This window comes from Nipponia nippon, unplaced genomic scaffold (assembly GCF_047370975.1).
Source record: "Nipponia nippon isolate SJK-2023a ecotype South Korea unplaced genomic scaffold, ASM4737097v1 scaffold_13, whole genome shotgun sequence".
In the NCBI taxonomy this organism is placed as follows: Eukaryota; Metazoa; Chordata; class Aves; order Pelecaniformes; family Threskiornithidae; genus Nipponia; species Nipponia nippon.
This window is the reverse complement of record NW_028262324.1, coordinates 8,324,041-8,339,974: the sequence shown is the minus strand read 5'-3', so window position 1 is coordinate 8,339,974 and position 15,934 is coordinate 8,324,041. Positions and strand designations below refer to the sequence as shown.

At 38.5% G+C, this 15,934-nt stretch overlaps 1 long non-coding RNA gene across 1 annotated transcript in view; it reads right to left on the bottom strand.

Annotated features, from left to right (window-relative positions):
• The window catches only part of LOC148056525 (uncharacterized), a 169,033-nt gene that overhangs the window by 137,004 nt on the left and 16,095 nt on the right, over window positions 1-15,934 (bottom strand). The window lies entirely within an intron of this gene.

Here is a 15,934-nt window from a genome sequence, read left to right as displayed (position 1 = left end):
CTTAACCTTCCCTGCACTTTGAGTCTTTGGTTGTCAGTATATTAAACCCCATCCTTCCTGAGTATGCCTGCACCCCAGGATATATAATGGAAATGTCAACAAATTCTTGGCTGTAGGCATGCCAGAGGATGGGAATTATTATGTGGACAATTTGTTACTGGTTTGGATTTTTACGAATTGAAAGTAATAATAAATTAAATTGAAAGGGATAAATTCAGAACAGATGTGAACAGGTATAACTAATGGGAGCGTCAGAGAAAATTAAATAGTGACAAACAGTAGTGTAAATTACAATGTCATTTTAAGTTGATTTTAAAGGGACACGAGCAAGATAGCTTTCATGGATTTGGCATTTAGAAAGTACAAGTTAGCTCCAATTTAAATACATGGGGTATGGATTATAAATATGTGTGATAAGAGAAACTACTAATATGAAGTTTAAGATAGCAGAATATTAATCAGCTTCCTTCTGCTCTCTGGAGCCTTTATGGTGGAGCTTTTTTCTCCATTTGCCCTCTGTCTTCTGCAGTTGTTTACACTGATACAAAGTGCTATTATTCCAGTAAAATGTGCACACTTGCTTTGTACTACTGCTAATCCTCATGCATGACATGCTGTACGTTCTAGTGCATAAAAATGGAAAACTAAAAAGGCCTTCTAGCTTTCCTCGTGATAGAGAGGGTTCTTCCCCCTCTCTAAAAAAGTATCTTTATTTTTTTTAATAAAAATATTTTGATAATTATCCCATAAAAAGTTATATTAAAACTCTTGAATTGCAAGTATTTCATAACCTTCTAGAAATACTCACTGATATTTAAAAAACCCAAATCCTTCATGGCTTCAAAAATGCCAAGGAAAGTAATGCTATATTCCAACCAAATCTGCTCCCTGCATCTCGCAAACAGCTTGAGTATCTCTAATGAGCTAAAATAAATCTTTAGATTGAAGCACTAATTAACTTTGGAGTTGCTTGTCTCTTGTTATGAATCTGAGTTTCATGGCATTAGCCAGTCTCCAGTAACTGTCCCATAGACTTTTTTTTTTTTTAAAAAGGCAGCCTTAAATAGCTTTATTTTCAAGGACAAGACAGACATATACAGACAGCCAAATTCATTACTGCTCTAAGCATGCTCCTCTCCAATCTGCCTGTGGTGTATCTGGCCTTAAAACAGTGAGGAAAAGGTGACTTACAGCATTCAGACATTTGTAGAGTCAGAGCTCTGCTGAAAGTCTAGAACAAGCAAACCATCCAATTTTGCTTACTGCAATAATTAAGTAGTCACCATTTTGTTTACAAGTGGGAAATAACATTATACTGTACTTTTATGAGATTGAAGCTAATTTGAAACAATCCTCCAGCAACACCACCAATAAAGGCTCATGGAAATCCCTGTGCCATACCCTCTGGCTACTGACACAACACTATTGATATACAAATCAAAATTGACAGCTCTGGTAACAGATTCCCCTGAAACAGTGAGGTTTAAACTAGGAAAAAAGCCACCTTTGCTAAAACCAGAACCAGCTTAATCCAAGATGTGATGCTACTGATAGAAGCTGGGAACAGGAAGAAGGGACAGAGGATGCGCTATTAAGCTCACTAGAAACCTGTAGTGAAAAAAAAAGCTTAAAGACCCTAATATGAAAATGCACATAGATACCCAGCTCTTGCCTTTGAATGTAGATTCTAGCCAAAATGGGTTTCACCACTTTCAATAAGCAAATATAAAATCATAGGTATTTTTGCAGGAATAGAGCTTGTCCATTTCTCCAGAAGCCCCAGATGAAGAGGTAAGTGTTGCTAGGTTGGTGCTTAATCATCTTGGGAACAGTGGTTATTACTAAACTTGGGAGATAATCTTACACTAGATTAATATCCTACCAGTAGCTCTAATATATACATTTCAACTTGGCTAAATAACAGCAGAAACCAAGAAACAGCAATGTAGGCTATAACTACTGCATTATTCCTCAATTTACTCAGCGAGAACTCACTGGTCTGACATCCACACATCATCCATGCCCCAGTTCATTTCTACCCAACATGCTGGTTGCCACCTGTGGGATGGCATTTCCTTGTGGGACTGGATTGCACTTTTTGAGGAAGCAACTGCACACAACTTGGAAGTATGAGCCTCTAATGCTTTTTTTATTTTTTTCCCGTTTTGGGTGGGAGGGGGAATGCTTCTAGATTCACTGCAAAACTAACTTCAATCATGTCTTTGTTTTCCCCTACCCTTCCAAATTAATATATTGTATCAAATCATAGAGTTTGAGAAGTGATTCTTCTGGCTATGTCAAGATCATTACACTATAGACAGTTATGAAAATCATGTTCATGGTTAGAATGGGATTCTTCCTCCCATAACAGAAACCACACCAAGAATTAATTTGGCTGCTTTTCCCCCCCACCACCTCAACTATTACCCCAGTTAAGTTAGCAGTATTGCAGTTCCACAAATACCAGAGTGGTTTTGGCCCTCGAAGGATAGTGGCCTTTAAATTACCTCTTAAACAATATATCCTTGGAAAAAATTCTTTTTAATGCAACTGCTGCTAAACATCGTTTGAGAATCTAAGAAATAAGGCAAAAGCTTATAATCCAAAAATCACATTTCTGACCAATAAACATCTTTGCAGAAGCCTGCTGTGGTCAGCAGATAAATAGGTATATGCTTTAATTATTAAGCAAGCTGGCAAGAGCTGAAACATCATCACTTTAAAAAAAAAAATCTTTCCTTTAATAAAATTGTTTGCATCTAGTTCAGGTTTCTTCGCTCAATATTTATTATTTCACCTGTCTTCAGATGGGAACGATGAGTATTTTGATAAATGGATTGAAACGCTTAGCTTTATAAAAGCTTCTGTATAAGCATCTCTGTGTCCTCCCCACTTAAAATGCTGCACGGCAGCTTCTTACACAAATATCTCTCTGTAAATCAAAGAAATAGCACTGGACTTCTCATACAGGTAGTTCACTAGAGGGATTACTTTCCCCCCCATTAGCAAAAGTTTAACTCTACTACTAAGAGCAAAATTGATCTATCTACAGGTAGTCAAAAAGCACACAAGTTGTTCCTTTCTTCCTTTTCTCTCCCTTCATCTCCAAGTTTTAATGTAAAAATAAAATCAATCCACCTTAATTACATCATTTCTGACTTGTATACAAGACAAAACTTCTGCAAAAAAGACCTACTACAAAAATAGATAAGAGTGTCTTTGTCTTAACATATCAATCATGTCCTCACAGCTCAAAGCCCTCATGGGCCACTCAAAAATCATTGGCATTTCAGAACGTAAATTGCCCAGATCTCACAAAAATGGACAGCTACCACACAGCATATTTTTAAAAAGTCTACTCCATCAGCTCCTGAAGGCCTAATAGAGTAAAAGTGAACAAGTGCAGCAACATGTATTTATAAACCAACCTGTGGAATAGAATATACCTGTTAAATAGAGAGCAGCAGGTTCTACTGTACACTATACCATCTTCTGCTTTCACAGGGGTCTATTTGCTTAGCAGATACAGTCCTGCATAAAGTCCATCTAACTCATTTCTCTAAGTTCAGAGATGCAGAGAAATAAATGGCTGATATTCTTAGCATAAAGCAAACAGAGGGAAAAAAATCAGCTGCATGAACTTGGAAGCAAGCTCCACTGGCACCATTGCTTTTAGCAAGATGCTATCTGACATCTTTTGGCTGAACAAGTCCCTTTTGTGGGGAGGATTGTACAGCAAATATTTCTGAGTAGCATAATGTTTGTTGGATATTGCTCTGTTAGGGCAGCTTGTGTTTTCACTCTATTCTGCTTTTGTATGCGAGGGTGTGGAATTTGTTAATCTAAATAAAACTCAAAATAGACAGCATGGCTTAAAGAGCTGCTGACGCCTGGTGGGAAATTTTGAAAGAGTTCTCTGTTGAAAAGCAATCCTCTGCATGAGTCTATCTCCAAGCTTTGCTTCACTCTCAGCCTGCAGAGCAAGAGGCTTCCAAGAAGTGGATTTAGCTGTTTAATGGGAACACGAACTACTTTCAGTGCAACGTGACCCACTCACTTTGCTTTGCAAGTGTTTACATTCATCTTGCTACCTATCACTGCACAAACCTCTGTTTCAGAGGAGGGTACGGAGATACAAGGGTACAATATCCCTGTATCCTTAATTGTGATTAGCTATTCCCCAAGCTGCAGATGGGATGCTGGCTGACTCTAGTTGTTCTGCTCTCAGCATTTCTGGGCAAAACCCCACAGCTGCTCTGGACTCCTCTTCTGACCTACAGCCATCTCACTACCTTAGTTTCCAGCATAGCTGCACTGCATGATCCTGTTCCTTTTTCTGGGCCCTCTGGCACTTCCACCCTTGCACTGCTTACAGCTAGAGAGGTTCAGTTTCCTTCTGCAGAAAGCTAATGGAATTTTTCCTTTGTGAATCAAATCCCCTATCTGGATATACATCCAGCAAAAGAAGTTTTACTCCCACATTACATTGAAGATCTCTCCATGCAGTTCTCTTATTTTCAGGCTTGTTCCTACAAATTTCTCATTATTTGTATATTTCTTGTTGTCACATTAATTCCCTCATCTTTGCCTTCAGGTGAGGACATATTGAAGTCTTATGCAACAGCGCTCTCCAGATTTCAGTCTGTATCAATGGAGAGATGCCCACAGAATCATCTTATCTGTCCTCTGTAATAGATAGCAACTACCTGAGCCTTGTTAAACTTAAAATAATTCAGTTCTGGATTTGCATTTTCTGATTTAAAGTTAGAAGTTTGGTCTTTGACCAAACATCCAAGCTAGCATCTACAAGTTATTGAAAACTACCAAAAAAAAAAAATTATTGCATGTACTCTTTCTGAAGTTACAAATCCTACATCAGCATTCATGAGGAAATTCACATCACAGCATTTTGAGTTCTGCAGCAGAGATATTTTAAGTTTTAGAAAATCTTTAGAGAGGTAGTCCGAGTTTAACTGAACTTTTCTAGTTAATCCATTGGTATAAACTTAATTTCTTCCTCATCATGACCTTTTTACAGTAAAAAAAAAAAGCTTCAACAAATAATATTGCAATAGAAGGATCTGAATAGTGTCCAAAATGGGTCCTACCTGATGTTCAGTTGAGGCTCTTTAAGGCATGCACTGTTCGGGTAAGGCCAAGGGAAAATAAACGAGAGTTGCCAGTACATTACAGGAAAGCCTACACTTCTGTGCATGACAGAATGTGTCCTGATTTGAAGCTCAAAACACTATGAAAGCCACCATGCAATCCATATATTCATTAAACGGTGAAAGCAAATAAGAGAACTTTTGTAGAATTTTTCCCATTTTAAATCTGAATACAGCAATCCATGCTTTCATTCTTAGATGAATTGTAGATGTCTCCCCATTACTCATACCCAGAGGAGGCAAGCCTACCAAGAATGATTTGGCAAGTACTAAAGATAAATCACAACACAGATCACTGCAGTTATGAACCCACTGTGAATGGATTTTTATTTTTTTTTTTAAATATGTCTGTTTCCAGTATGCAGAGTTTAAGAGAAAAAGAGGATGAATCTGGAAAGAGGATATATAAGGAGAGATACTCATCTGTGTTGGGTCTTGCACTTCATATGTAGGTGAGTAGACAAATACCAGTTTCTGTTAACACTGAGCATCAGCTCAGGACATCCGTGAGACTCAGGTATTTTGGTTTTGTTTACTTTTAAAATAAGAAGGAAAGGTTGAGGTAGATAATCTAAGATATAACTGGAACCGATTTAGACTGTCATCCACAATGCAGGACAATCTACTAAGCACTAACTACTGGTTTTACATTCATCTCATTCATTTTCACACACTTCAACTTGCTGGTCTACCTCAGCAGAGAGATGAAGTTTTGTAAGGGATCTGGTTCTGAAAGCCATTGCCTTTTGAACCCTCCCCCATTTTCTCTCCCTTTGCAGAAAAGCTATTTAGATAACCTGCATTAAAAGTGTACAAACTTTTGTTACTGCCTCTGATTCCAAACTGTCTGAATCAAGGCTTCAGGGCCAGTTCTCATCTTGTTTCTTCCTTCTTCCTATTCTTGCAACTCAGCTGAGGCTAGTGGACTGCTAGACTCAAACTGGTGTGAAGGCAGACTCAGGGTCTACAAATCTGAATTTTATGAACAGGTCTATGTAAGAATCAAACTCTGTCACTATGAAAGCCTGCCCCTGCCACTCACCAGATTTCAATTCCTTTCAGCTCTTCAGTCATAGACCTCATCCCCATCATAAAAACAGACCGAGGAGAGCTCTGTGAAGCTGATTGCAAGAGCTGCCACTGTGAGAGCTTCCTTCAGTAGAAAGGATTAGAGTGTCCTGAAAATGTCAATCAGATATCAAAGATACATGAAGATTGAAAAATAAAATGTACAATTTATAAAAATAAGTCTTTGGGAGACACACTCAAAGTACCTTGAAAAATTTAAGAGAAATATGTCAGCAAAACAAATACATACTCTAGTGTCCAACTTTAATTTTTCACTGCTAAAACTCCCAAGCGCTGCAACCAATACAGTAAATAAGCCAGCTAAATCCTCACTCGTATCCAATTTCCATTTACCATGACTAAGTGTCTCCTACAGCTGATGCACTTCAGCTGATATGAGCTCGTATACCCCCCACTAACCAGGTGCCCTACATGTCAATGAAAAGACATGACTATCAGGACTGTCACAATCAAGAACATACTGCTGCTGCTCTTGTAACAGGAGCTGCATCAACCACCCAGCTAAGCCACCCTAGTAGCGCCTGCCTGTTGAGTTTTCTGTTGTTTGGGTTTTAATTCACTTTACTAAGATTGCTTTTCATTCACTTAGTGACAGGTAGCTATTTGTTTGCAGGGTTCCATTTGACATTTATTGTTAGTGTAAAACACTAATAATAATAATTAGTGCCTTTTTAGAGTTGTCTGAGGTTTTAGTGCTGGTGCATTGTTAATATAAAACATCCCAATGCTTTACTGTATATAGGATAGTATGATAGTATTTAAATATAACAAAGGGGCTCATTATACCGAGACCAGATTGCAGTATCTTTGAGCCTCCTGTTAGCAAGCCAAGATTTAACATCTTCTAAACTTGACTGCAATGCTAATACTTTCTGGGGGGGAGGGGGGGGAAACACCAAACCAAAACAAAAAAAAAAAAAAAGAAAAACCAAAAAACCTAGAAAAGCTAGACAGACATATACCATTTTTATTCACTTACAGTTTAAAACCTGAAGTAAGTTTAATGAAAAGAGGATGGGAATAAGTGAGAATAAATGAATCCTACAATTACTTTGAGAACCTTCAGATACTCCAAACATGCTTGTGCAGGCACATCTCCATGTATGGGAATGGATCGTTCAAAACTACTTCATGGTTACCCCACTTATTCACGTCTCAGATAATCATTTTCATAACATGACCAATGAGGCTATGGACGATACTTTCAGAGCATCTCATTAAAATATATTTGCAATACTATTGTGGATTCATGTTAAGCACATTGTAGTACACACATTCCTTCGTTGGTTGCTCTTCACCAAGCCACTTAATCACAGCAGTTTCTCAGTTTGCTGTTATATCAATATGTTGCAATGGTTATCTACTTCAGGGGACACATTTATTCTAGAGAGAGCAAATTGAGGAAAATATCCCATATAGAGAAGACTAGATGCAGTTTTTAGGATTAGGAATCATTTAAAACTTATTTTCTTAAGATACACTGCTTTGAATTACATGACATTCCAAGACATGCTATACAGACAGAGAAAATAAGGCTAAAAGTATGAGCCAGGCATTTGCCAATCACATCTAGCTTGTTCTGTGTTTTTTCTCCTGTAGTTCACCTCTAATCATAGTTGAAAGTTTCAGTCAGTTCTCATTTCTGCTGGGGAAACTCAGGGATGATCTCATCTTTGTAGAACTCTGGGTTTGGACAGATCTTATTCCAGGGAAGATTCAGAAGTCAGATCTGTGCCAGTTAACATTGCACAAGTGAAGCCCAATTTACAACTGAGGAAGAGCTCACCCTTTATCTTCCAATGGAGTCAGATCACAAGGGGAGAAGACAAACAGGAAAACCTTGAATGGAAGGTCAAAAGAATAGGTAGAAAAGGCAGAGTTGAGATTTAGGTCCCACACAATTATTACTTTCAAAAACAAACATGAAGAGCTGAGGCAAGTTGCAAGGTGTGCTTCAAGAACTCTTGCCATACTTACATGACCAGAAAGACCAAATAATGGGGAAGGAAAGAAGGAAGAACTGCTCAGTTATTCCTTTATTTTCCTATTTTTCAAGAGCTAACTCATTCTAACTCAAGGAAATGGTATTTATTATGACAAACTGAGTCTAGACAAGATATGTCAGATTCAGCTGCACTATATAGCTTAAGATATACACATTTATACTACATATTGTAAGAAGAGATATATGAAACAAGAATTTCAATATTGAGCACTGCTATATCTTTTCAGATTTCTGCTCGAAAACATGTTTGCATGAAGTACTTGTCACTGTACTGTCTTGACAGCCACAGGGTTAACTACTCCCCTTTCCCATCTGTCCTTTCTTGAGGCCATTGGGCAACGCCAGCTTCCCAGATATCAAATTTATTCTTCATTTAAGGAGTTGAATATCCAGTTGACATACTAAGCACTTACTGTATTTAATTTCAGTACCTCCAAAAATTGAATTCAATAAGCCTTTTTAAAAGAAATTCCACTTTGTGCCAACTATGACCTCTGAGCGAACAGCTTTTCTTTGGTTCTTACTCTACCCAATCCATTCAAGCAAGCAGTAGCTTCAGAAGGAAATGAGGGGTGGGTTTTTGTGGTTGGTGTTTTGCCTCTTTAGATGGAGCAGCAACAACTGCTGAAATAATTCTGATATCACACGTTTAGTTTCCACCATATCTGGCAAGCAAAACAAGAGAGCCTATAAGTATCCAAAAAAGTCCAATTATCTCCAAAGCTTGAAGGATGCATGAGAATATAAAAGCACATTACCTGTCTTGCAAACTATAGCAGCTGTTGGCATGGCTAGGAAGTCTTAGAAAGGATCACAACTGGTACTGTTAAAATATATTCCAGAGGAAAAAGCATGAATTACCACAACTTGTTAGTACAAATAAAAGGTTAGGCTAACTTTTTTTTTTTAAACACTCCATTTCAAATACCTTGCTTAAAACTTATGTTAAGTTTAAAGTGAAAAGGAAAAAAGGGTAAAGCCTACCTAGAATATTTGACTAAGAAATCAATTTGGTTTTATTTTCTGAAAAATGTGGAGATGGACCTTTTCCCTTAATTCTGCTGTGAAAATGCTTGGAAAACCTGAAAAGCTTAGTCAGCTTTAATTTTGGCTTAACAGGGTTGGGATGAAGCTTTGTTTTGCATGGTTCAAAACAGCCATACGAGTCAGACCCCAGCAGAAAGACATTCAAATCTGCTATTGACAGGAATGGAAGAAAAATGTTAGAAAAAAGATAAAGCCAAAATCTGCTGAACTCTGTTTTGATTCTGTGACCCAGATACCAACAGGAAATAACAAACATTTGCTGTATGTTACACTTGGCTTTCTATTGCGGAGCTGAGCCTCAAATGACCCTGGAGCATCCATTTTCTGGATTATAAACTTTCTCAGAAAGCATCAAAAGTCAAGACATTCCCACTGATGGGCTCATCTTTAAGAGCAGAGCTTTACCGATGGTGACAACTCTTGTTTACAGATGTGCAGCTTCCATAATTGTCTCTCTACTAGAAAGGACACCTAAAGAAATTAATATCATTAAAAGTTCCAAGGATAAAAATTTCACTGAGATAAAAAGTAGATTTCAACATCATTGAAATTATTGTATATATTAGAAAAGACTTTGGACAAAATGAACGTTACTTGTCAAAGAATTCTCTCCCCTTCAGATGCATTTTTTCTATAGGATCTAAGCTTTCGCTTTCTATGCCCTTAAATTCAGCAAATATCCAAACTAGATTCTCCACCCAGAAATTGGAGAATTCAGTCAAAAGTTTTTCCAACTCTAAATTGAAAGTCTGTTCCTCTTGAAGCTAGCACGTTTTTGCATCTTAGGTTCTTACAGCATTATGAAATAACAATCCATCTGATAAGGTTTGTATTCCCAGCCCTATCTGACTTCACCTGATGGTGGGTGGGCTGGCCATCTGTTCAGGGAAAAAAAATCCTGTGCTTTACTTAAGTTTCCTCCCTTTCCCCAACCCTCTTTCTCCCATTCAATCTACAAAAAAATTGTTTCTCCAGTCTCCTGTCTGACCCATAAGTGGTTTCCACCATCCCACACACGTGATGTAATGTAAGATGACATGATTGATGCAGCCTGACCTGACATGTCATGATGCTGCTTGTCACATGTGGAATTCAGAAAGAAAAATAAAATAAGCAACCTTGACATGTTTGTGATAACCGATGATTTTTCCTTTCCTCGTTATCCCTAAATTACTTAGGCATTTACTACATAAATGTTGTCATTAGTAAGAAAGCAAGCTACCTGCTCTTGAGACAATAACAGTTGGACTACGATCCCAAAATCTTTACATGGGCATTTTCTTCCCCAAGAAAAATTTTGACAGAGCAAAGACTGAAGGCTTAAATTGCAGATTCACCACTACCTAATGTGAAGTGGGTTGCACATTTCATCTCGCCTGTAAATTAGAGAATGAAAACAGCTTGTCATGCCTCTTGAGACCAGTAGGTACCTTCAACAAAGTGCTAAAAGCTGAGCCAGTGCTAATGACTAGATCTCCATTTCCTTAAAGCCGATGCTGGACTCTTTTCCTTGAGTGTCTATTTTAAAAGGCAACAAAAAAGAAGGGAAAGTCAAGATTATGCATAGCTTCCCTGCAATTCTAATGTGCTCTGCATTACAAGGCAGCAGAGACTGACATTACCAATGTATAGTATATGGCTATTCTGCTTCTAAAATGCCATTTTTATATATAAAAAGTAAAGGTCCTACAGCACCTCATAGGCAGTTTTAATAGTCATTACATGCTTATTTTCTCAGAACATTTTTTCCTTGATACTTCATTTAAAGTATAAGACTCCAAGAGGAGCCTACAGAAATAACCTAGTTCTTCAGAAAATGTCCAGAGCTACCTGCTTCTGCGGTCACTAAGGGGCTTCCAGCAACTTCAGTGGAAGTGGTATCAGATCAAGAGCAAGACAGAGCAATCGGATCCCAGGTTATTTCACACTCAAGTCAGCACATGTGAAAGAAGGTAGAGGTGAGTTTGTATGTTAATAAAAATTACTTGAAATAATTTCAGTTGGTCTCATTTTCAACTAGAAGGATATTTCTCAAATAGCAGAGTTGTCAGCAAACACCTCACAATGCCCAATCTTCAGGTATTTCCAATATCCTCCACAAACTACAGAAAGACAAAAGCACCCCTAAGTTTTAACTGATTGTGGGCAAATCCCTAACCTGCTTCCTGGCAATTTCAGCATCCTAACCAAGGCAATCTGGCAACTATTCAGGCATCTCCTTTCTCCTCTAGGGTCTCCCAGCATTACAGGAGACAGGGTAAGCAGGTTCTCATCAAAACCCTTCTGTCCACAGCTCTCTTAAGCTTTCCTTAATCTTTTTAATGTTGATATGCCCATTACAACTTAAAGCATTTCTCTGTCACCACAGAGGTAGTTGCGTTCTTTCTTCACAGAAAGAACAGCCAGAAAAAGCTTCCTTCACTTGGGACTCACGCAAGAAAAGCAAACCTACAATTTGCCTGAGAACTACTTAGTCTGCGGAGGAAAAGAACACAATTTAACAGAGGCTGAAGTCCTGCAACTATGAGATGCCACAGTGGGAGGGTCCAGCATCAATAGACTTCAGATTGGCACTGGTTTGAAGTGGCAGCTTTTACTTCAAGAGATAAACTAGAATAATTATTGCTCAAGATTTGGTATATTGCTGGGGCTTGCTAAATAGTCCAGCAAAAAATAGGATCAAGTGATAAGCAAGTGAAAAGTTCCCTGGAAGTATAAACAGGCGGGGGCAAACTTGAACTATATTTTAGTAAACACATACCTCTGACCAGCTAATATTTCAATCATCAATTACCAATGCTTGCCTCCAATGCAGCAGTTGTTGACTTTGAAGACTAGAGGTGATAGCTTTAAATAATGCAGCTTCATTGTAATAAAATGAACTGCACCAAAGTCAGCCCTGAGAAGAGTCTGATCCAAGCATATTTGACCTTAAGATCAGAACAAATCTGAGTAAAATTTCCTGAGAGTGAGTCTAATGGCTTATCTTTACTAGACAATGTTATCATAGTCAAATATACACACAAAGAACCAAGGTAGCTATCAGCTATGGTGCTCACAAGCAGCCAGCGGCTGCAGAGCAGGGTACGCTGTGCTCAGGGTTCTGTCAGTTCTTTGCAGTTGTGTTTGAACACAGTAGCATTTTACACTGTACACCAACCTACAAAGAACACATGATTCATGCAGTAATCATCTGCGTCTCAGAAGCACTTCAGATATGGACTAAGACATGATTGCGTATTCGGAGTGGGCAAGCCAGATTCAGTGTTTGCTTTGCTCAGAGCTGAATTTCCTCTAAAAACAGCCACATAAAATAACAGCAAATCCAAACATCAACAACCTAGAAACTCTTCAAACTTCTTCAAGCAGAAGTTAACAGTGAATTCAAACTGACCAGATACTCATTTGTTTTACTTCCCAGTTTGCTGAAACAAAGTTTTGATGAAAGACTCGCCTACATGAAGCCATGTATTTCTGTCTCATTTTCACTACTAACCTTAGATCATCCTATAAAAACAGCTAGAAAAGGACAAATAAAAGCTTCTCATTCATCATGAAGCTTGATAATATAACATTTGACAGACAAAGTACTTACATCTTGAAAGGAAATCCTGCCATTTTAACATTGTATACGGTGGCTATTCCCCAGCCAAGTGCAAAACAAGGTTGCAGAGCCATAAATACAGCCTAATGGCATGCCACCAACTCCAAAACAAAATTTGCCTCTGGCTGCTGTAGAAACACAACCTGCACCAGGATCCAACATATAAGTGGGTCTAAAGCAGAACTAGGAGCTCAACACATGGGTGTACTCACCCGGCTGGGCATTGCTCTCTGAAGGGCAGAATTCAGCCATACGTAGAAGTTCAGATCTTGGAACAGTATCTCACATACACACAACGTGGTGCATTTATATCTAGCATACAGCTTTATCTAGGCTAAGACACATGCATAAATATCTTTCTAGTAACCAATTCCTTCCAGTTGCATGCCAGCTTGAGTTTAAACTGGAGAAGCCTGGTGCATAGCTGAGTTATAGCAACTGAAATGCTCTTAGAGTAAATGCTCACCAGGATAAACCAGTACAGAATTAGTCACACACCTTCCTAATATCTGCATCATCTTTATGTATAAGAAATTCTTCTACAGTTCTCTCAGTCCCACTCAGTCTCATACCCCACAAAGCCTTTGGAATAGTAACAAAATGCTCTATCTATTCACTGCCACTGGTTTATTTAATCTCGCATTTTTAAGCTTGCTAAAATTGCATTTTCTGCCCCCAATAATTTCTGGTATGTATGCTGTCGTATGGGAAGACAGAGTAAAAAAAGAAACACCTTAGAATAGGAAAGTGGCTTGCCCCCCACCTTTTTAAGTGCCACAGCTTTCCAAAGAGAAGCTTTTATATCTTATGTAGTAACTGTTAGCAGTTTGTGACATTTCTAGTCTGTCCAGGGTGTAACTAGTACATGACAGGTCAAGTCTGTCACCTTCATAAAAGCAAAGAACATCTACACTGGCACACTACACTGTGGAGTCCCTCTGAGAATTACCAGTGTCATACCAAATATCATCAGCAGTATTTATCTTCTCTTCATCTCTGCCATTTGTAGGAGCTTCCAAAAAAAAAATTCAGATTATTTTTACATGAAGATAGCTTTCTCCTTACTCTTGTGAAGTGAATGCCATAAACCAAAGCTTGAATCCATGAGATTTAATTTGTCCTTGTGGCAACTCTAATTAAAATACAGCTCTCTTTGGGGAATACCTGGAAAATTAAGGTTATTGTTATCACTATTATTAATTAATTATCATCAGATGCTTGCTCTTAAAAAATGATCAGTCTTTAGATTTTGATGCTCCCTGTTATCCTCATTAAGTAAATGGTGAAATAAAGATGAATGAATTGCAAGCAGATGAATTAATGATTAGCCAAGAATACTTTAGATTGAATTCTGTAACCAGCAGGTTTCACATTAGTAGAAAATGCTTGCGCACCAGGCTCTGCTTTGGGTAAACGTTCACCTGAAAATAGTGCTCTGATTAGGAAACTTTCCTCTATTCAGACAAAGAGACAGATAAATCAGGTGCAAGGAGAGGAAGTTAAATCATTCTCATGTAACTGGTCAAGGACTTAGAAAGGAAGCAATACTAATTATGGGCCCATCCCGGACACGTCAGATAGCATTATCCTAAATAAAAAATGACATATAAAGCAATGGATCATTTCTGCAAGGGAGATAGGGGATATTAATAATGGGCCAAATTTAGGGTGAAGCAAAGCATCAGAGTCCTCCAGGGAAGCAGTTATGCTTCTCTGATTTCCAGGCCAGTGCCAACATTTGCACAGTGTGCGCAGCATGGGAGATGCTCTTCCTGATGTGTGGGATGTTTTGCCAACTGTATTTACTTCTTTTTCTCCTGTCTCAACCCCAGCATGTTCCTTGTTCTGGCAGGTGCAGAAACATGGGCTCCATAGCCAGATGGGCAACCCTTAGGAGTTCTCCCATGTCAGCAATTTGCCAGAGGTTTCTCTTGTGCCCCTTGACCCATTGCGAAGCTACCAGGCTCCAAAGGAGCCCAATTCTCCAGCCTCAGATCTTGCACACCATTTCTATTGTTCAGTGAACAGAAAAAAAAAGAATTGACTTGGAGGAAAGCTTCTATATATTTAACAAAGATGCAGAAGAAAAAAGGTACTTAGAGCTACCCTAATGGATCAAGTTCCCTACACCCCTAGTTTGTAATATAATTTAGAACAGAAGTTGAATGTTACAGAAACGCTAATCAGTTATTCAAATGCATTTGTTGTGCAGTAATATAGAGTTGACCTTTGCTGTATATAATGTCAAGACATGCTATTTTAGGGAGCAATATCCCCCTTTGCCAATCTCTGTGTAAGGCACTGCCACGCACTGCTAGCATGATTCAGCACACTCAGATTTTCACCAAGAACTTATCTGTTGCAGGTGGAGGAAGCTAAGGGGATCTTCCTTCTTTTCATGTTTGTTACAGGCGGTCCTGTCTCAAATGAAGCTTAAGCCTCACCTATGCATTGTATTTATTTCTCAGAGGCACAGGCCCTATGTCTGCTGTCACTATTTACAGCCACACAGACCTCAGAGCCAGGTCTGCGGTAGCCCTGCAGCACCCTTCAGAAGTTGTCTCCCTCAAATACAACCACTGCTCAGGTGCTTGCTAACAAAATACTGTTCTGCATGTGCCAGACAGCATCCAAAGCCAACCCTACTTGTTATTTTATCACCTACTTATCACTTCAAAAAATCCTGAGGTAGGCTCTTAAATAGCAAAGAAACATAAAGACATATGTTACCTAGTTTTTTTATGATTTAGTATGACTGTGCAGCACATTCCCTGCACAGCACCAGCATGCACTATGGATTTATCCTCTTGGTACAAGTTCATACTCTAAAGGAATAGAGTACCATCCAGTATGAATGCTGAACCACATGGGCCAGAGCTTCCAATGGGCCAAATATGACAACAGATGCATTTTTAAAATATCAATTATTGAATGCATTTGTTGTATAGCCACAGCAACCTGTTATTTACAATGTATTATGCATCAGATCCACTTGCACAGCTATTTCCATGGGGAAACACA